This window comes from Pinus tabuliformis, chromosome J, assembly GCF_031772625.1.
Source record: "Pinus tabuliformis cultivar Carrire ecotype Pingquan chromosome J, CPIR1, whole genome shotgun sequence".
Lineage (NCBI taxonomy): Eukaryota > Viridiplantae > Streptophyta > Pinopsida > Pinales > Pinaceae > Pinus > Pinus tabuliformis.
The window spans coordinates 1,403,351,575-1,403,372,984 of record NC_142295.1 but is presented as its reverse complement, the minus strand read 5'-3'; positions in this window follow the sequence as shown (position 1 = coordinate 1,403,372,984).

Sequence of the window (21,410 nt, the reverse complement as noted above, 5' to 3'; positions counted from 1 at the left end):
AATTGCAATTAAAGAAAAATCAATCCTCTAACGAAATCAAATCTTATAGCAATGCAAGTAACAACAACATCAGTTGAGAGTACAGTAGTGATAACTCATCTCTCCTTAACTGATTTAATCTAAGTCAAACTCAATCCTCATTAAATAATCCAAATAGCAATGATATCAATCTGAAAGTCCAATAGCAATAATTAAACCCTTTACAGTTGATTAAATCAATTCAAAAGTAATTCAATCTCCAATGAAGGTAAATGGAATCGACAGTGTTGTGAATCATATGAAGCAGAGATATTCTGTCAATACCAAAAAACAATAAAAAGCAAAGGAAATCAAATCACATAAAGCAAGAAAACTATCAAACCATCACACTTGTGAGAATCAGAAATGCATGACAAAAAGGAAGCAGTTAAATCCACCAGAGGTCAGGCCTTTAGCCGCCAGCAAACACTGCTAGTTTACTTCGGATTAGGTGAATGAATAGCAACCTCAAATTATATATTAATCATTGAACTTGAGTAACATTACAATATGATCGCATTCTCTTGACAACACAAGTCTGTAAATTAGAATTATAATTTGAAATAATAGAGATCCATCCCCTTTCCTCCTATCATATCCTATCCTATCTCTAATAATCTCTAATAATCCCTCCAATAATCTCCCTCTTTGATCTATGTCCTGATTTAAATACACAAAGAGAAAAGAGAAGTTACAACCGAGATGATTACAATATGATTCCCATTACAAAATTGGATTGTTCACAACAAATTGATCAGCAAGATCATGTCTAAAATATCTTTCCACCAACATTCAACAGGAACAAGTCGAATTTGGTATTGCAACTGAGATAATTTGGAAATCGGCAGCAACAGCGAATCTCAGAAAAACGTCTTCAGAGAACCTCCCATTTCTCTTAATACAGATCGAATTTGGGAAAACATCCTATCAGGAAACTAATATGGTATTTTCTGAACAAAACCCATGTTTCGGATTTTCTAGATTCTTCTCCATTTGCCCGAAACGTCCAATGCAAAATTGTCACTTCTTATTCCAGCGAATTTCTGAGTTGGCACATTTAATGATGAGCTGGAGATCAAATAGGCTAAAATGGTGAGTGAAGTTATAACAAATTTATTAATAAACTACCATTGATAAAAACATGCATAACAATCAATTTATTAAAAATAAAGGAGAAGAAATAATATTTATCCATAAGAGCATAAATAATTATAAAATGGAATTATATGATAAATGACGTGACAAATAATGGTAGAAATTGATGAAATAGGCGTTAAAGAGTGATAATAATAATGACAAACTAGCGGCGCAACATACCTCCAAACTGAATATATTGCATGTCCTCATGCAACCCAAAGCCTCTGTATTAACCAAGCGATAATACAAAAATTGTTCATCCCAACTCATGAAATGGATGGAACAAATGAATTCTTTCTCAAATAATGAATATTCAATTTTATCGATGTTGATGAAAGTGTAAAATTTTTTACATTGACATTCAACTATATGTATATGAAGTTGCAACAAAATATGATATAGGTAACAGCAAACTCCATTAACCATTTTCTCAAAAACTACAAACCAGATTTTGCTGAAATTTTGCAAGTAGATTTCTACTATATTAATGCTTCTATGATCCAAAAATCAGATCGTTTTGATGCAGGGATCATGAGATATAGAAAAATGGTTGTAGGTGATAGTGCATGATATCAGAAATTTGACAAACTAATTTAACTTGAAATTTTCTGGGTTTGTGTATTTTAATGATACCTCTTTGTTATCCAAAAATCACAAGAATTCAGTTCATAGTTTTAAAGATATACGCCAATCAATTTCTGCACTGTATAAAAATGAAATTGTATGCCTTAAATGAGAAAGAAAGTAGAAAACATTCATCATGTGTAGCAATTCCTCCCCCAAACTGGAGAATTAGCATGCCCTCATGCAATGCTAGAAAACAAATTGAGGTGGTCGCTACCATCTGTTGAAATCTATGCTTGGTGTAAAACAACATGGAATAAGGGAGGTGTTGAGAATGAATAAGAAGATCAATGGATGATAAAGAATATGAATGGCATGGTCATAATAAATAAATAAATGAAAGGCACACTCCCCCAAACTGAAAGAAGCTATGTCTTTAAAAAATGGGAAGTGGTAAAGATGTGGAATGAATGATTGTAAATAATGCTCAATGGATTTTCATAAAATTCTCATAAATTCGTAATAAATCAGAAAATTATGCTATTTTACCTCAAGTTTTACCTCCAAGAAAATGTGGAATGACATGTATGGACTGGCATTTGTTGAAGCTGATGTAGGCTGAGCGGATACTGAAAGTGATGCAAAAGTTGGAATCCAAGGAAGCACATCATGTCTGTACAATTGTTTGCGTTCGCGAGTTTCTTGGGCCTCTTCTGTTAGTTGCAATAGTGTGGTCGTGCTATGAATAGAATTCCGCCCATACTTGTTGTTCTCCTATAAAAAATTCACTATTTAGCATGCAATTTTCTTGAATCCATTATGTTAGTTTTGAATAGTAACAGATAAGATGCATGCAAGAATTTAAATCAGAAAAACTTTTGTATAAATGCAATACTAATATTTTGTCAAATCATCAAGTTATGGCAGAGTTCAGTAATTATATCACATGCTATCCCATAATGCATACATTCCCCCCTCCAATTGGAAAAGGGATTCCATGACCATAAAACATATGAAAGGTGTTGTGCTGATGGTAAGGCAAGGGAATGAACAATACGACAGTAAATGAAGCAGAGTACACATATCAATTATAGGACGGTGAGAGGTATGGTTATAATGAGAGAAGAGTGTGTAAATATAGTTATGAATAAGAGATAGAACACTTTGGATTGATGATAAGTTATGAAAAGAAAGGAAAACAATATGCCAAAAAGATGCTTTGCTGATGGTATTCTAGCTGAAAATGATACGATTGATCAGGAAACAATTTCTCATGCGTAAAGGTTCAAAACAGGGAAAAATTAAGGAAATAACTTCTCCGATAAAAAAAGATAATAAGAAAAGGGTATCATAGTAATAGTTGACGATAAGATATAACTTCAATACCATAAGCAGAGTCTCTACAGCCAGCAGGTGTCCACATCCTCGGCAGGGTTGCTTTTTAACCCGTATGAGCCAGGATCCTCAATTTATAAATGGAGAGTTCCATTGTTGTTCTACAGAAGAGATCAGTGTGCTGGTGTGGTAACCATATAACCACACTGTCATTCACTGGGATGTAGCAAAAGTGATCAGGCCGGCTCGTGATAAGACCTCCTATTCCAAGGATATTTTAGTTATCCAATGGATCATAACCCTGGTGTGGTGGCCATAGTGGGAATGTCACTTCGCTACATCCTTATGAACATGGTAGGTTGGCTCTTAATGAGACCCCCTATCCTCTATCTGTAGGAAAAATTTTACTGTTATTACACATTTTTATGATAAATAGAGGGAGGCTCAGCACTCCTTAAGAGTAGAGATGGTGGAAGAAGTTGAACATTTTAATAGGAAAAAAATATACCCATAATCTCATTTATTACAGATAGAAAAGATTATAACCAAGAAGGGTGGAACCAGCATGGTATTAAGATGATCAATCAGTATCATGTACAACAGAAAGAAATGCAATAAAGTAGTATATAACTAATTATGTCCCTTTTGAAAAGAATATATCATCAAGGAGTTGTCATGTTAAAAATCATAACATGAATGATATTAATTCGCTTCAATAGAATCCCTAATTCTTGTCCTCATAAAAGTAGTGTACTTCATGCCATGAAAGGGAATCAATAAAATGTGGTTGAGATGAACTAGGAATAATCCCACAAGAGGAAAGAAGGGTTGCTCTCGAAAATACTCACAAAGTGTTGTTCCCTTGAAGGAACAGCAAAAACACTCGAAAAAGTGTTATTCCTTGTAGGAAACAACAAAGGAAAATACACGCAAAAATGTTGTTCCCTATAGGGAACAGCAAAAAGATGCACACGAAAAAGTGTTGTTCCCTATAGGGAATAGCAAAAAAATGCACGCGAAAAAATTTTGTTCACTATAGGGAACAACAAAAAATATACACAAAAAAGTGGTGTTCCCTACATGGAACAGCAAAAAAATGCATGCGAAAAAGTGTTGTTCCCTATAGGGAACAACAAAAAATACACACAAAAATAGTTTTGTTCCCTATAGGGAACAGCAAAAAAATGTATGCGAAAAAGTGTTGTTCCCTATAGGGAACAGCAAAAAATACACAAAAAAAAAGTGTTGTTCCCTGTAGAGAACAGCAAAAAAATGCATGCGAAAAAGTGTTGTTCCCTATAGGAAACAACAAAAAAATGCACATGAAACTGTTGTTCCTTAAAGGGAACAGCAACTGTTCCTTAAAGGGAACAACAATTGTTCCTTATAAGGAACAGTGAAAAGAGAAAAATAATTGGACGTGAAATTGTTGTTCCTTAGAGGGAACAGTAGTTGTTCCTTAGAGAGAACAGTAGTTGTTCCTTAAAAGGAACAACGGAAAAATAGATGCAAACGAAACTACTGTTCCTTAGAGGGAACGTCAGTTATTCCTTATAGGGAACAACAACTGTTTCTTAAATGCAACAGCCACTGTTCCTTAAAGGGAACAACAACTGTTTCTTAAAGGGAACATCGAGAAAACAAGTCCAAATGAAACTAATGTTCCTTAGAGGGAACAACGAGAAAACAAATCCAAATGAAATTGTTGTTCCTTAGAGGGAATAGCAGTTGTTCCTAAGAGGGAACAGTAAAAAAACAAATACAAGCAAAATTGTTGTTCCCTAGAGGGAACAACAACTGTTCCTTAAATGGAACAGTAAAAAGCAAATACAATCGAATAGAAAAAAAAAAGAAAAACAATTGTATGTACAAGTTTGAAAAATAAATTCTTTACGGGACTAGTGTTGTCGAAGAGTGGCCTTCTGCAGCGAGAATTTGCATGGTGCGATCCTCATCGTTCAATCCCCGATGGAGCGGAAACTACAATTTGAAGTAAGCAACACCTAAAACACGAAAATATAAGACAAATCAGAAAAGAAACAACACTTTATTTAAAAACAATATAGAAATAAATAAATTAAATTACAACAGCTATGATGTTATTCCTAAGGGAATATCAAATTGTCAATGGAAAAAAAAGATCTCTTGGAAAAATGTTTTGGCAGCAGTGACATGAATCTTCGAATGAAAATAAATTCTTCATTTCTTCTATTATGAATCCGTTAGGTAATGAATTGGATGAAATGTCCTTGTTTCATTGAAATTTCTTTCAAGAATCGCTTGTCCATTAATTGACCTTCTTTATTTTCCTAAGACCTGCAAAAACGAGTATCTACCTGCAATAAAACATTAAATCATGGAGAAAGAGAGGTTATCAGGCTTCCCTAATACAATAATTATACAAAAAACTAACAAGTAGTTACTATGTAAAACAAATCCACGGAAAAAATAACAAACTAAAATTTATTTATTACCTGCAGGAGAGCAGTGGCCAATCACACTAACCAGCAGTGTTTTAATCACAACTCCTTTTTTTTTTGGTCCGATTCGAGTGATTCAAAAGAAAAATGAGAGCTAATTCAAATTTATATCACCAATAGAAATCGTTTTTGAAAATTCCATGATATGATATGTCAAGTTTACTTAGAACAACCTGTATAACAGAGTCATTTTTTATTACCTATTTTAGACCAACAATGGATATTTTAAGCATAGATTTTTCGTTTGATGATGGATTTGAATGATTAAAATTTTAAATTAAATTAAATTCATTTATTTAACTCCAATATAAATATGTTTTCAAAACAAGAAGAATTGATAGGTCAAATACTCTAATGAACAGCCGGAAAAATAGAGTTTTAAGAGTGCTGATTTACGATAGACAGTCAGTATTTTGGTCATAACTTTCTCATACGATATCAAAAATGAGTGATTCAAATTTCTTTGTAAATTATATTCATAGGGGAATATACCATAGAAACATAGTTTCAAAATATAGTCATTTAGGCCTCCAAAAACCGACTGTCCCAACTTTGTTCCTAAGCTGCCTGCTAGACACCTAGTCAATGTTTTGGTTATAACGTTTTCGTTTCAAATCCAAATTGAGTGATTCAAATTGGGTTAGAAATTAGAAATCAAGGGATAATTAGGATAAAAACAGGTTTTAAAAATATTCCCTTTTTGTCCCTCAAAACATGACTGTACCGACTGTGTTTTCAGAAATTTTATCAAGCCCACAAGCCAAAAAAATATGATATTCAAGAAAAAAAAATTAAATCGGTGATAAAAATGAATATGAGTGTTTGTAGAACTGTTATTTCCATTATAATTCATCTACATACACAGATTACTTAAAACATTTATCACCGATGTTTATTTCCACAGTGTGTTGCAACAAGTATTTTTACATAAAAACAAAATGTATTTATTTTTGACATTGTCCTTATTTATTTTATTTTTATTTTTTATTTTTTTACACTAACCTATTCTGATTTGAAAAATGAATGCGATTACATATAAGAGTACTTCCAATGGAGCCATTTTTGAAATAAGGCTTCAAGTATGCACATACCCAAATTTGAAAAATGCATGTTAATAAATATTAGGGTATGAGAAGCCAACTTCCCTTGAAAAGATGGTATCAAAAATTGTTGAAGTATGGAGTGATGCTGCAAACAAATGATGGAGTGAAACCAATCTTCAATATATCTTTTACTTTCTTGATTTCCCATAGCCATCATATCATGAAGTTCTTGATATTTTAAAATGACTTGTTGATGCAAACTAGAAGAAACCTCATTTTCTTCCATAACTTCTACAATTTTTGAATTTGAAACATTTTGAATTTCATTATAAGTTTTCTCCAATGGCGCATGTGAGATACAATGGGTGGGTAAATTTTGCAGTTCAACACTGTAAGCATGTTGTACTGGTTTATTGTGGTGAGGGTGTGGAATGAGTTGAGCAGGAAATTGTGTACGGAATGGAGCATTTTGATGATGTAGTTGATTGAGTTGAGTGGATGATTTTGATAGGCAAGCAAGATGTTGTGGGAGAGCTGGTGAAGAATATGGAGAATGTGTTTGTGCTACAATATGAGGGAGAGTATTCATGCAATCATAAGATGAACCATGCCAAACTTGTAGACAAGATTTTTGGGGTTATATTGAGATTGACATGGTTGCCCTAACACATGAGTATTCCATAATGGATTATGCAAGTAAGAAGATGGAGAGGAGGTGTTTTGAACCATACCTATAGGCCATTATTTCCATGGTTTTGACCTTGTTGCAGCGTCCTTATCTCTTTGATATGCTACTTCCATCCTAGATAAGGAAGAACAATTATCTACGTGATGCTCCTTTCGGTAATGAGGGAAAAACACTTCATCAAATTCTTGATTTTTCTGAACCTGCAAAACATACGATTGTGAATTTAGGGAGCTAATAAAATCAGCTTTAAAATGTTCAAATAAAACATTGATTTCAGCTCTTATATCTCCTGTTCTTGTAGCAGATTTGGAAAAGAAAGAACAAACGTCTCTAGAATTCTTACCAGCCTTTGAGATTTCTCTTGAATACCTTATGCACAATTCACAAACATCATCATATGATAACTGAAAAACATCACCTTATCCTATCAAAGTTAAGATTTCTAAAAATTCATCTTTGATTCCTTTAAGGAGTGTTTTTAAGATCTCTTTTTCCAAATACTTATGTTTTGATTTTTGAAGGTTGTATTGAAATCACTCCACATAGTCCTCCAAACTTTCATCTTTCCCTTGTATCATATCAAAAATATATTCATTTTCATTGCAATAGTCCTGGTACTTCTTCAAGAATATGTTCTTCATGTCCCCCCATGTTTGGATGCAGTTCCCACCTAGGCTTATGAACCATCGGAGAGCTACTCCTTTTAGAGTAAGAGGAAACACTTTCAAACTTTGATCATTAGTACAATAATAATATCCTCTAAAAAGTATTTCAAACTCTAATAAGAATGTATCTGGATCTTCATTTGTCAAACCATGAAAATTTGGTAGAGAAGATGGGGGAATTATGTGCATTTGTGTCACTCCTCCTAGATCTTTGATAGGGAACTCAAAAGTTGCAATGTGAACCATTTCTTACCATAATAGAAGATGTTCTTCATGTTTTTCTTCAAGGCTCCTCCCTCAAATGTTCCTATCAATTGGTTAGTGAAATGGGCGGTGCTTACATCACCACTTGAGTGGAATTATGAGATTTTTTTCAAAAATTCTACCTCTAAATTTCCTACTTCAATTCCTACAAGATTCTGCTGAAAAGCGGGCAGAGGAGCAAGCACTTTACTTGCTTGTTACACAGGTTCTTACCTTCCATTTTTAATACCCAATTCTTTCACAGCAGACAAACATCAAACACCTACTTCAACTTCTATGCAATTGTGCTAAAAAGTGGGTGGAGGAGCAAGCACTTTACTTGCTCGTTACGTAGGTTCTTACCTTCTGTTTTTAATACCCAATTCTTTCCCAACAACAAAACATACATCACTCTCTATGACATGGCAACACTCTCCCCGTCAACGGTGCCAAAATGTTGGGTGTTAAAAGGTGCCTTTTAAAACTCCTATTTATCCCACATTAATTATCAACCCGGGATCTTATTTCAAGAGTGTACACAATATGTGCACACTATAATCCCAGAGAGTAATGTTTCCTAAATTGCAGTATAGATCTTTAAATACAAGAGTAAACGGATGCACCTAATAAATTCCAATTGCAATTAAAGAAAACTCAATCCTCTAATGAAATCAAATCTTACAGCAATGCAAGTAACAGCAGCATCAGTTGAGAGTACAGTAGTGATAACTCATCTCTTCTTAACTGATTTAATCTAAGTCAAACTCAATCCTCATTAAATAATCCAAATAGAAATGATATCAATCTGAGAGTCCAATAGCAATAATTAAACCCTTTACAGTTGATTAAATCAATTAGAAAGTAATTCAATTTGCAATGAAGGTAAACGAAATCAACAGCGTTGTGAATCGTATAAAAAAGAGATATTCTGTCAATACCAGAAAACAATAAACAGCGAAGGAAATCAAATCACATAAAGCAAGAAAACTATCAAACCATCACACCTGCGAGAATCTAAAATCTATGGAACAAAGGAAGAAGTTAAATCCACCAGAAGCCAAGCCCTTAACTGCCAGCGAACACTGCTAGTTTACTTCAGATAAGGCGAATGAACAACAACCTCAAATTATATATTAATCATTGAACTTGAGTAACATTACAATATGATCGCGTTCTCTTGACAACACAAGTCTGTAAATTAGAATTATAATTTGAAATAATAGAGATCCATCCCCTTTCCTCCTATCCTATCCCATCCTATCTCTAATAATCCCTCCAATAATCTCCCTCTTTGATCTTTGTTCTTATTTAAATACATAGAGAGAAAAGAGAAGTTACAACCGAGATGATTACAATATGATTCCCATTACAAAATTGGATTGTTCACAATAAATTGATCAGCAAGATCATGTCTAAAATATCTTTCCACCAACATTCAACAATAACAGGTCGAATTTGGTATTGCAACTGAGATAATTTGGAAACCGGCCGCAACAGTGAATTTCAGGAAAACGTCTTCAGAGAACCTTCCATTTCTCTAAATACATATCGGAATTGGGAAAAAGGCCTACTATTAAGCTAATATGGTCCGTTTTGAACAAAACCCATGTTTCGGATTTTACAGATTCTTCTTCATTTGCCCGAAACGTCCAATGCAAAATTGTCACTTCTTATTCCAGCGAATTTCTAAGTTGGCACATTTAATGATGAGCTGGAGATCAAATCTGCAATCTGGAAAATATTTTGGAGGCTAAAATGGTGAGTGAAGTTACAAAAAATTTATTAATAAACCATCATTCATAAAAACATGCATAATAATCAATTTATTAAAAATAAAGGAGAAGAAATAATATTTATCCATAAGAGCATAAATAATTATAAACCGAATTATATGATAAAGTATGATAAATGGCGTGATAAATAATGGTAAAAATGGATGAAATGGGTGTTAAAGAGTGATAATAATAATGACAAACTAGTGGCCCAATAAAGGCGCATAAAGAGGAACATATATGTAAATTATTGGTACAACCGTCATTTCCCACTTGGTTCACTTTTGGATTATTATCCTATCTTTTTCGAATTTTTGATATTGTGTCCAAGTTTATGGCAGTGGTCAATGTCTTCTATGAGTTATAGCAGGTCAATGTTTTAGTTTTTAATTTTGGTTTCTATTTTTAAAAGGATTTATGGTTCTTAATCTAGAAGCCTCAGTGTCTGAAATGTCAATTCTTGTGTGTTAGTAATTTTGGTTATAAAAAGGGTTGGGGGTTCTTAAACTAGAAGCCCCACTATCCAAAACATCAATTCTTATGTAAGATCAAGTTTTTTGATCAACTGTTGAGCACATTCAGTATCTAGACCTCCATCCTATCAACTGACAGATAGCCGAAAGGGAAATATCCAACAGATGGTGGTTGGTCCATATGATGTTTCGTTACCTGATAGCTCTTATCGCAGAAGCCTCGACAAGTTGACGTGTCAATATTTTTGATCTTGTAAATTTCATCAAGTATGGTCAGAGGTAATTATGTTTTAAATGGATTTCAAGTGACATCTTGAAGATGGGGTGGTGAAATAGTGGAGTTTGTGAGATTCCAGAGTGGATGTGGGTGCTGATGAAGACCAATCAGACAAAGATTTATTCATTGTTGTAATATGTGTTTTTAATGTTTTCCATGTAAGAATTAAGAGAGGGTATTGGAAGTAATGCTTCCATGTCATGTGTAGTTGTCATTAGGAGTTACGAGGAGTTATTCTAGAATTCGTTGTTTCCAATGTGTGAGTTGTAATGGTGATTTGGTTGTGTGGAAGTCAGTAATTTGTGTCTTATATATTGGTACATGTGATGATCAATAAAAATATTGAACAGTGATTTATGTTGTGTGAAATTTATCTCTTTGTTCTCGATCTCAATTTATAATCCTAATATGGGATTGTGTTCTCGATGACACAGGATAATCCTTGAGGGTGTTTCAGACCACATTGTCTCAAGTATCCATGGAAAGGAAACTTCATACACTATGTGGAAAACATTAACGGACTTGTATCAGAACAACAGTGACCAAAGGAAATTGGCACTAAAGCACAAACTTCGAAAAATCGAAATGGAGAAAGGCGAGAATATTCAAAGATACTTGACCAAGTTCCCTCAATGTCGTGATGAACTTAGAAGTGTTGGAATCACGGTTGATGAGGATGATATGGTGAGTCTTGCTATTCTAGGACTCCCAAAGGGTTGGCATAGTTATCAGGGCTTTGTCAATGGTCGGGAGAAGCCACCGGATTGGGAACGACTATGGTCGGATTTGATGCAAGAGGAGATCAGGAGGAACACCAGGGATGGATCTTCATAAAAAACTAATGATGAAGAGAACTGTGCCTTAGAGATTAAGGTGAAGAATGTTTTGTAGCAGCTACAACCATCCTGCAAAAATTTTCCTTAGCTTTGTTTTGGAGACTCCCTACCGACCATCCTCAGTAGCATGTCTTGCACTATCAAGCACATCAAGGAAAATTTTAAGGATGGAAAATTTTCTTGAACTTTAAAAACATTGACGAATCTCACTAATACCTAATTTCAAACTATAAAATGTTTATTGATATATTTGTATAATTATTCAAATTTATAATGATTTTATATATAGCCTCTATATAATGTTGGTGATTTTTAAGGTAAAACAATTTTATATTCTAAAATTTGTGCGAATCGTCTTTTATAAAATTGGAAATTGGGGAATATTTTTTGTGGAAAAATCATCAAAAATTAGCCCACTAGGCAAACATTATCCCCTAAAATTTTCCATGAAGCACATCAGCTTCAACTGTTTCCTAGAGTCTTTTCAGCCCGTGCATGCAAGTTTGTTCCACCTCCTTCACAAGCTGATTTCCGGACTTAGTGTCAATCGCTGGTTGAGAAACTCCCTCTAAGAATTGTGCAATTCTAGAGGGGAACCAGTCTTCCCTCCAGAAATTATGCAAACCCAGCTGAACACCTAGGTTGGCTCTAGAATTCTGCAATTCTTGTTGACAGTCTTGTTACACAAAAATATTGTCACCATGATTATTTGCAGTCAGCATGGGTCTATCATCACTTGTACTGTCCTCCTAAGCAAGTCTAGGACCTCAGCTCTTCAAATCAAGCTTTGAAAGTGGGAGAAAGACATTAAAATTCAATGTAACTCTGGTTCCGCACTTTCTCTCATGGTCACCTGCGGTCCCGCACCTTCTGTGTACAAAAGTTGCGTACCTACCCGCTCTGTTCCTAACGGTGTAGGTGCGGACCCCTGTGAAAGTCAAAAGGTGCAATTTTTATTTTAAAAAAACTCACTTTGGGTTAATTCTAGAGTTTTCTAGAAGGAATTTTGACATGGATTGTTCGCTCTGAGGTGGTTCATGCATCCCAAAAGAGAAGGAGCTAATCCCTTGACTAAAGGAGCTATCCCTTTGAAGGAGGGCTTTACCCCTTTGAAGGAGGACCTAGTAACTTCCCTCCATTGCACTATAAATACAGGTATTGGGGTGAGGACTGGGGAGGTTAGAAGCTGAACATTTTGAGGGTAAATGCTGGTGAAATTGAGACTCTTTGGTTGACTTGAGAGGAGAGATCACATACCTCTTGGTTCCATTGGAGAGTGAGTGAAACTTGTCAAAGTAGAGGAGACATCTTGTTGGACCCTGGGAGGAGCTTGTACAGCGTCAAGGCGAAGGTTGTAAGGTTCTTCTTCTTTTGAATTAATACAATCAAACGCATTTTTCTCAACAAGTATCTTATGTTATTTGTTTCATGGACTCCTTGACTTTCATGTTAAATATGTTTTATGCAATTGGTTTTTCAGGTGCTATTTAATGTGTTTGCCTTGTTTGTGTTTGCAGATTTGCGAGAAGGAGCTCATTTGGATCAAAGGAGCGAGGGCATCCACAAGCTTGCGTTGGACCAAAGGTAGGCCCTAAAAACCTTTGTTTGCTATTGTTAATTGAAGCATATTTAGAGAAAGATAGTGTCTGGTTGGTCCGCTTGTCGTTAGGTCTTCTTTAGATTCTAGGAAGGTCCATCTTGTCCGCAAGATCGACTCATTCCGCACGACAAAATGGCGACTCCGCTGGGGACTTGATTGTTTTCTTTGTCTATACTTTGACCTGAGAAATTGTTTTTCCTGTTTCTGTTTTTGACTTGATGATTGTGGGATTGGGTGAATTTAGTTAATTTTGAGTTAGTTTTCATTTTTCATAGTTTTGGGAGAGGTACGCACCCTCTGAGTTAGGCACAGTGCGTACCTATACACACTTTTCCTTTGTGCACAGAGCGTAGACGCACCTGTGTAAACAGGTTGCCTGCATACCCTGTCAAAAACTTGAAAAATTTTAAATTTTCCTCTTTTTATCAGTTTAGAATTTGTTTATAGGTTTTAGCCATTGCCCAGACCTGCTTGTTCCCTGTCAAAAACTTTCCTTGGTTTGATTTCATTAGCATTAGGGTTTTAGGTGGAATTCCTAGGAATTTTGCTTGTTGGGTTTGTTTTTCGTTTTTGGTTCTGTAGTGGCTCTGAGCTTAGAAGCCCTAGAGACCTCAGACTACCTTGGTGTCTACTGGTCTTCTTGTGAGTCTGACCATTTATGAAATCTCCCCTTGTTGAGGAATTCGCTTTGAGTTTTCTCATTTCAAAATTTCGAAAAGCTTGTAGTTGAAAGTTTGGAATTTTCATTTTTACAAAAAGAAAACGAAAGATTGGTTGTCTTTTGACTAATTGTGATTCTGCAAAAATTAGTCCTTAGCTCACATTTAGCTAAGTAAAACATCCTCAAAAATACTTTTAGTAGGCTTTGACTTCAAGTAGCTTTTTATAGTTTGTAGCTCTCAAAGTTAGTCATTTTCATTAGTTTTGAGTGTTTTATTTATAAAATATAAAAAAAATATATATCTTTTGGAAAAGTTTGTTTTTGTAGTGATTGAGTGCTTTGAAAAGAAAAGGGAAATTTGTGTGAAATCGCTAGTTGTCTCGTTTTTGAGTGCTTTGGAAAGGGAAAATCTCTTCTTTTAATTTGTTTAATTGAGAAAGATTTGTGTTTATAAAGTATTTGCATTCTCAAACTCTTTCTTAGTTTAGAAGTTCATCGAAGAGAAAAGATAGTTTAAATCATCTTAGGTGCATCTTTTTAGTGATTTCGAGTCGAGTCTTTACACCACGAGTTTCGTCTCCGCCACCTCTTGACTTAAGCAACAACCACTAAAATTAACGCTTAAAGTAAAATTCACCTAGTAACATTTTTATTTCTAGGGCTCTGATACACCAATTTAGCTTAGGCTAGTGTCTTGGAGTAGGAGAGTAATTAACTCTCCAAGACAAGTAAAACAAACAAGTACTAAATCTTGTGGTTGGAAGAAATCCAATTGTTGCATTTATGCTCTGGGAAAGCTCCTCTTAAAGGAGAAGCATGAGATCTTGTCCGAACCAGTGTGGGAATCAATCCTTCCTCATTGGGAATGACGCTAGATATTCACATATTAAAAACAGTAAACCTCAGATTAACCATTGTCGAGGAACCTGGGGTCACTTATTGGTAAACCTTGGATTATGTCAAGGAGCCTTCAAGGGGATTGAGCTTGCTACTCTGCCCTTGCATGCGTATCGGATCGTAGACTATTCCCCCAGGTGTATTTGTCTCAGTTGGTAGCCTTAGTGACCATATTCTTTAGGATTCTTCCTGAGGTGACAGTGGTGGGAAGATCCCACTGTACCTAGAGCAGACGTCGGCTAGACTCACTTGGATTTTCTGGGGGGTTCGCTTCACTCGAGACGGTTAAGTGGAGGAACTTGGTCCAGTCTATTCATTAAGCAGGTTGTTGGGGTAATTGTTCCAACCGCCATTTCTGTACTGAACTCTGCGACGTTGGACTTCATCACCAACTAGTGTTTTCGGTCCGTAAAGTTACTGTTTGTGTGTGTTTGATCTCTAGATTCTTTAGGCGTGTGCTTCAAATTTGTTTGGTTCTTTAGAGACTTTAGGTGGTTTTTATTGAGATTTTACTTTGTTTACATGTGAAGTAGTTAAAAGTTTTTAACTGTGGCTGAATTACCAAGACAGTCCTGTAGGCTTCGGGGCTAGTCTCCTGAGTTAGTAACCGTGGTTGATTTATTGAGGAAGTCCCGTAGACTTCAGGGCCAACCTCCTGAAGAAGTCCCGAGCCAGCTTGAAGGCTTGAAAGTCCTCGTAACTCCTAGTGGCAGTAAAGTTGGGTCACCTGAAGAAGGAGAGTCTTCATTGGTTGTACATCCTGATTACCAGACTCTAGTAACAGGCTATAATCCTGAGTCTATTTCAGTTTCCGAACTTGCTGGTAGCTTTTCATCTGCGAGTGATATAGGTGAAGAACCTGAGATATCTGAACCTGTTACTCCAACATCGGGGTTTGTCTCTCCAACTTTTAGTGGTCCTAATTCACCTAGGGTAGAAAGAGTAATCACCGAAAATCTTCCTTCTGGTTTGATAGCTATTGAAGAACTTGCTCCGGAAGAAGAAGTAGGCATCCCTATCCCTGAAAATCAACCTGTTATTGATCTAAGGGAGCGTGAATCCATTTTTTACAGTCCACCAAGGAGTACTACTTGGTATCTTTCTTTAACTAATTATTTGGAAAACCCAGGGTTAAGTTTTTCTCCACCTCGTGCTCCTTATCATCCTAGAGGTTTTTATACTCCTGTAAATATGTCTGGTCAGTCATCCATGTTTACTCAATCGCCTGAATCTTTTTTGTACGGCGGTCCTTCTGTTCCCTCTGGGTATCAGTCACTTTCTGGTACTTTTTCAGGAGCATCTCCTCAACCCATTGAACAAGGGTTATTCACTGGAAGCAACGGTGCAAAGCCGTTGAGCGTAGAAGACATTCTTATGATGTCAGGTTCTATTCCCAATTCTCAACCTCAAGGTGGCCAGTTACCGCCTGGGGGGCAACCTTAATTAACGCTTGGGGGGCAACCTCAAGGTACACAATTTGCATCTGGGGGGCAACCTCAAGGACAATACGTGCCTACGATACAATACATTCCTCAAGGTTAACCCCAGACTCAATATGTACCCCAAGGTCAACCCCAGTATCAATTTATACCTTAAGGTCAACCTTAGTATTAGTACATGCCTCAGGGGTATCTACCCCAAGGTCAGTACTCGAACCAAGGTTTCTAACCACCCCAAGGTCAATCTTATGTTCAAGGAACGGGAAATGTACCTTTCAATTATCAATCCTACCCTCAACCTGGTTATGGTCCCCCATATCCTCAACCTGTAATGGGTCTGTACCCCAGAATGAACTTAGTGTGGGATCCATCACAAACTCAACACGTGTTGCAGCCAAGTGTATAGTGGTCATCTCAAACTGGACAACCCTTAGTTTCTGGTTCACCCCAGCAACCAGTCCAGTCTAACATTCAAACTTCTGTACCTTCGGTAGTTTCTCAGTCTAGGCCTACTGCGCCTCGTACTCCATCTCAAATGACTGCTGCAACTACCGCAACATCTGTTCAATCTACCCCACCTACTTCTGGAGTATCGACAGCTCCGGTTTCTACTGTTCCTGTATCTACTCCTCAGACATCTTTACCACCGTCTGGATCTGCGATTCAAACTATGGTTCAGATACCTGTAGGACAACCTGGTTTAAGTATGGTTGTCACAAGTCAACCACAGTTCACTTATCAACCGTACCAGGGACAGTACCAATTCGGTCCTGCTGTTCAGCAGCTAGTCTATCAGTATCAACCGTACCCTGGGTACACTTATCAACAACCTCAACAACCCCAGTACGGTCCGGTTAATCCTGGTTTTCTGGGAGAGTACAATATCCCAAACGCAATTCCTATCCCAAGTTATCCTGGATATCCTCCTCCTAGGGCTGGTCTCATGACCCAGAGTTTTAGGGATCCTAATCAGCAGTTACCATTTATCGCAACTTTGGACTTGCCTGATTTGTCGTGCCTAACGAACGATCCAATTAATTATCTTCCGTTTTGGCCGCCAATGCCAAATAAGTTGCCCAGTGACATTCCCAAGTTCGAGGGTAAATCTGGAGAGGATCCGTCGAACCATGTGATGACTTACCACCTCTGGTGTGCGTCTAACTCCATCATAGATGATTCAATCCGTCTTAGAATTTTCCAGCGCACTCTAATTGGTCTCGCGGCCAAGTGGTACATTGAGTTACCGCGAGGCACTTTTAATAATTTTAGTCAGTTAGCTACCTCGTTTTTAACTCATTTCCAGTTGCCAGTCCGATATGACAATGGCACGGAATTATTAACTTCATTAAAACAATCGACATCCACGTACATTTCAGATCATATTCATGAATGGAGACGTCGACGGCGTTTAATGAAGGTATTTATTCCGGATGAGATTTTGGCTGAATGGTTTGTAAAATCTTTGTTGCCAAAGATCACTGAGGATGTTGCTAAAGCTGGAGTTGTTACTGAGGAGCAAGTGATTGCTCAAGCACAGTACCTTGACTTGGTCTATACTCAGTCAGGTACGTTACACGAAAAGATCCCCGATCTTCCCATGTCAAATCAAATCACCGCAGCTCCTTCGGGATCTCATGCCGCTGACGGTATGATTGGTACGGTTAACACTAAAAGTAAGAAGAAGTCTTCCAAGAATTCTTCTCCTATCATAACCTTGCCTGATTCCCCAACAGGAGAACCTTCTGCAGAAATTTCCGCCGATATTCACGTTGTAGAGTCATCTACAGCTAAATCAAACAACGGTGGAAAGAAGAAAGGAAAGAAGAAGGATAAAACGGACAAAGATTCAAAGGAGAAACCTGAAAAAGCGGAATCCAAAGATGAAAAACGCAAACCTCGTTATCCGTGTCTCATCTGTGACGAAGATCATTTTACAAGAGACTGCCCTCATCATGCAGAGGTTGCGAAGATCATCAAAGGTTCCCAAACTCCTACTGTCTTGAAGGATTCATTTCCAATTCAAGATAGTAAGATGATAGGTTCATCCTCGAGTGCCAATGAAGAACCCATATTGATGATGTCCCATGTAAGGATTGCGACTCGACCGCAAGATTATGGTAGTAAGAGTCTTGTTGATGGAAAAGAAGCAGAATCTTCTCATTCTAATCCATCCACCTCAGCTCCCGGTTCTGATCCACTACAGATCGAAAAACCTAACCCGGACTTAGTAATCAAACCGCCTGCCAAGGGTATACTTTTAAAGTCTGCTTTCAATCCACATGCGAGAGCGGCCCAGAATTATAACATTGTTGAGGATTCAGCTGTTTCACCCTCAGCAATGTCGGCTTTGGAAGTGCTGCAATCATGCCTAGCACAGCGAAAATTACTTTTGTCGGCTATAGGAGCTGTTGATGTTCAAGACCCGAACCTAATAATTTTCGATCTAGAAAATAGTACGCCGCGTCTCCCTCATCAAATGGCTTTCTAGATCCCAGTGATAGTCAAAAATAGGCCTATTCATCGGACTGTAATTGATGAGGGAGCCTCAACGTGTATTATGTCGATACAGTGTTGGAGATCACTTGGTTCTCCTTCACTAAATCAATCCCCGACAATTCTTAAGGCCTTTGATGGCCGTGGGTTTCATCCTTTTGGCATTCTGCAGGATTTGCCTATAGGGGTTGAAGGAAAAACCGTCAGTCTAGATGTGGAGGTGGTTGATGCCCCTCTAGACTACAACCTTCTCTTGGGTCGAAGTTGGTCTTACGCTATGACAGCGGTCGTTTCATCGGTCTTTAGAGTCATAAAGTTTCCACATAACGGAAAGATCGTTACGATAGACCAGCTGGCTTACCTCTCATCCAACCTAGCCTCTTCGGAGAGTATTCAGCATGTCGGTAAAACGACTATCCCATATAAGGATGTTGGAGTAGGATTAGTTAAAGATGCCGATTTACTGGGAACTTTTCCTTTTCCTCCAATCAACGCATCATCTTCATTTGCAACCATTCATATGATTACATCAGACACTATTTTTTATGACGATCCTTGGATCGTTCCTTCTGAATCTGAAATAGACTCATTTGGTAATTCTATGCCTTTGAGTCCATATGAAATTGCCTATGAAGTCGTGCAGTCTTTTGCCGACCTGTGTTCAACCGAAAATGACTTAATGAATGTGGTCCGTGAGGAATCACTTTTCACATCAACCTCGGATTTAACCATGTTTCCTAAATTTGTTCTTTCTGACGAGCAAATTCGCGAAATCCTATGTGTAGATGATTTACCATGGGAAGATCTTCATCACAGATCTTCGTTTTTACCTGAGGATGATCATTTTGAAAATGATTTGTCATCAATTTTTACGACTGAATATCTCAAGGAACCTCAGAATCCAATGAAACATCCTGATTCAGAGTTGAATCTGGGAAACATCTCCCAAACTGTTCCTATTGACATTTCTGTTAAGCCTGGAATTATTGAGAACATTCATATAGGTGCCTCGTGTACAGATGACGAAATTCAAATATATAAGGCCCTATTTCAAGAATTCCGCGACGTGTTTTCCTGATCCTATGAGGAAATGCCAGGAATTGATCCCGCGATTGTTGTTCATGAAATCAAGACTTACCCGGACGCTAAACCCGTCCGGCAACGTTTGCGTCAGATTCACCCACGAAAAGCTGCTGCAATTAAAGAAGAAGTTGAAAAACTGTTGAAAGCAGGGTTCATTTATCCGATCCCGTTAATGGATTGGGTATCGAATATTGTTCCCGTCAACAAAAAACAAGGAACAATAAGAATATGCATAGACTATAGGGACATTAATCGAGCCTATCCAAAGGACAATTACCCTACTCCCTATATCGATCAAATCATTGATGATTGTGCTGGCAGCGAAATATTTTCCTTCATGGACGGTTTTTCCGGATACAATCAAATCAACATTCTACCTGCCGATCAACTGAAAATGGCTTTCATTTGTCCATGGGGGACATTTGCTTATTGCAAATTACCTTTTGCGCTTAAGAATGCCGAAGCAACTTTTCAAAGGGTGATGTCTTATGCATTTCATGACATCAAACACATTGTGCAACCGTATCTCGATGATTTGCCTGCTCATTCATTACATCGAGCTGACCACCTCGTCCACTTACGTGCAATTTTTATGAGGTGTAGGCATTATCGTATTCAGTTGAACCCACACAAATGTGTCTTCTGTATAGAAACGGGTCGATTGCTGGGATTTGTAGTTTCGAAAGCCGGCATTCGCGTTGATCCCTCGAAGGTCGAAGCTATTACAATTTTCCTCCTCCTTCAAGTCTTCGCCAACTCCAAAGTTTGCAGGGGAAAGCAAACTTTTTACGACGATTCATTCCTAACTATGCCGAGGTTACAAAGGGTTTTACACAGTTGTTAAAACAAAATACTCAATTTTCTTGGGATGAGATAGCTCAGAAATCTTTTGATGCACTCAAACACGCGTTGACCCATGCACAGTTGTTGCATCCTCCCAACTACAACCAGGATTACTTTTTGTATCTCGCCACCTCCCATTCCACCATTGGAATGGTCTTAGTTCAGGAAGATGAATTCGGAACGGAACATGTGATATATTACCTTAGTCGCACGTTAAATCCAACTGAGCTAAAATACTCACATGTGGAGAAATTGGCATTGGCAGCTATTCAAGTTGTCCAACGTTTTCGTCACTACATTTTACTACGCAAAACTACAGTCATTTTCGATTGCAACCCTATGATCTACATTTTGACCAAGCAATTGCTAGGGGGAAAGTACTCTAAATGGATTGTTATCCTACAAGAGTTCGACTTGGAACTTGAGAAATCTAAGTCTAAGAAATCTTTAGTTTTTGCATAGTTAATGTGTGACTTCCCGCGTGCTGACACGGAAACTGTGGCGGAGGAGCCCATTGCGGACGAATCCTTGTTTCTGATTAGCACTTTAGATCCGTGGTATGGGGATATCATCGTCTATCTCCAGACCCAATCCTTTCGGCCAGAAATTTCAAGGTCGGAACGTCGGAAAATTCGATTCCAATCCCAACAATACAAAATTATTGGAGATACTCTTTATCGCCGTGGGGCGGACTTGGTTTTTCGACGTTGCTTAACTCATGAGGAAGTTGAAAGGGTTTTGAATGACTGTCACTCTGGAGCGTGTGGTGGTCATATGTCTGGGTATGCCACAGCCCAAAAGATATTGCGCGCTGGCTACTTCTGGTCGTCCTTGTTTAAAGATTGTATTACGGCGGTCCAAAA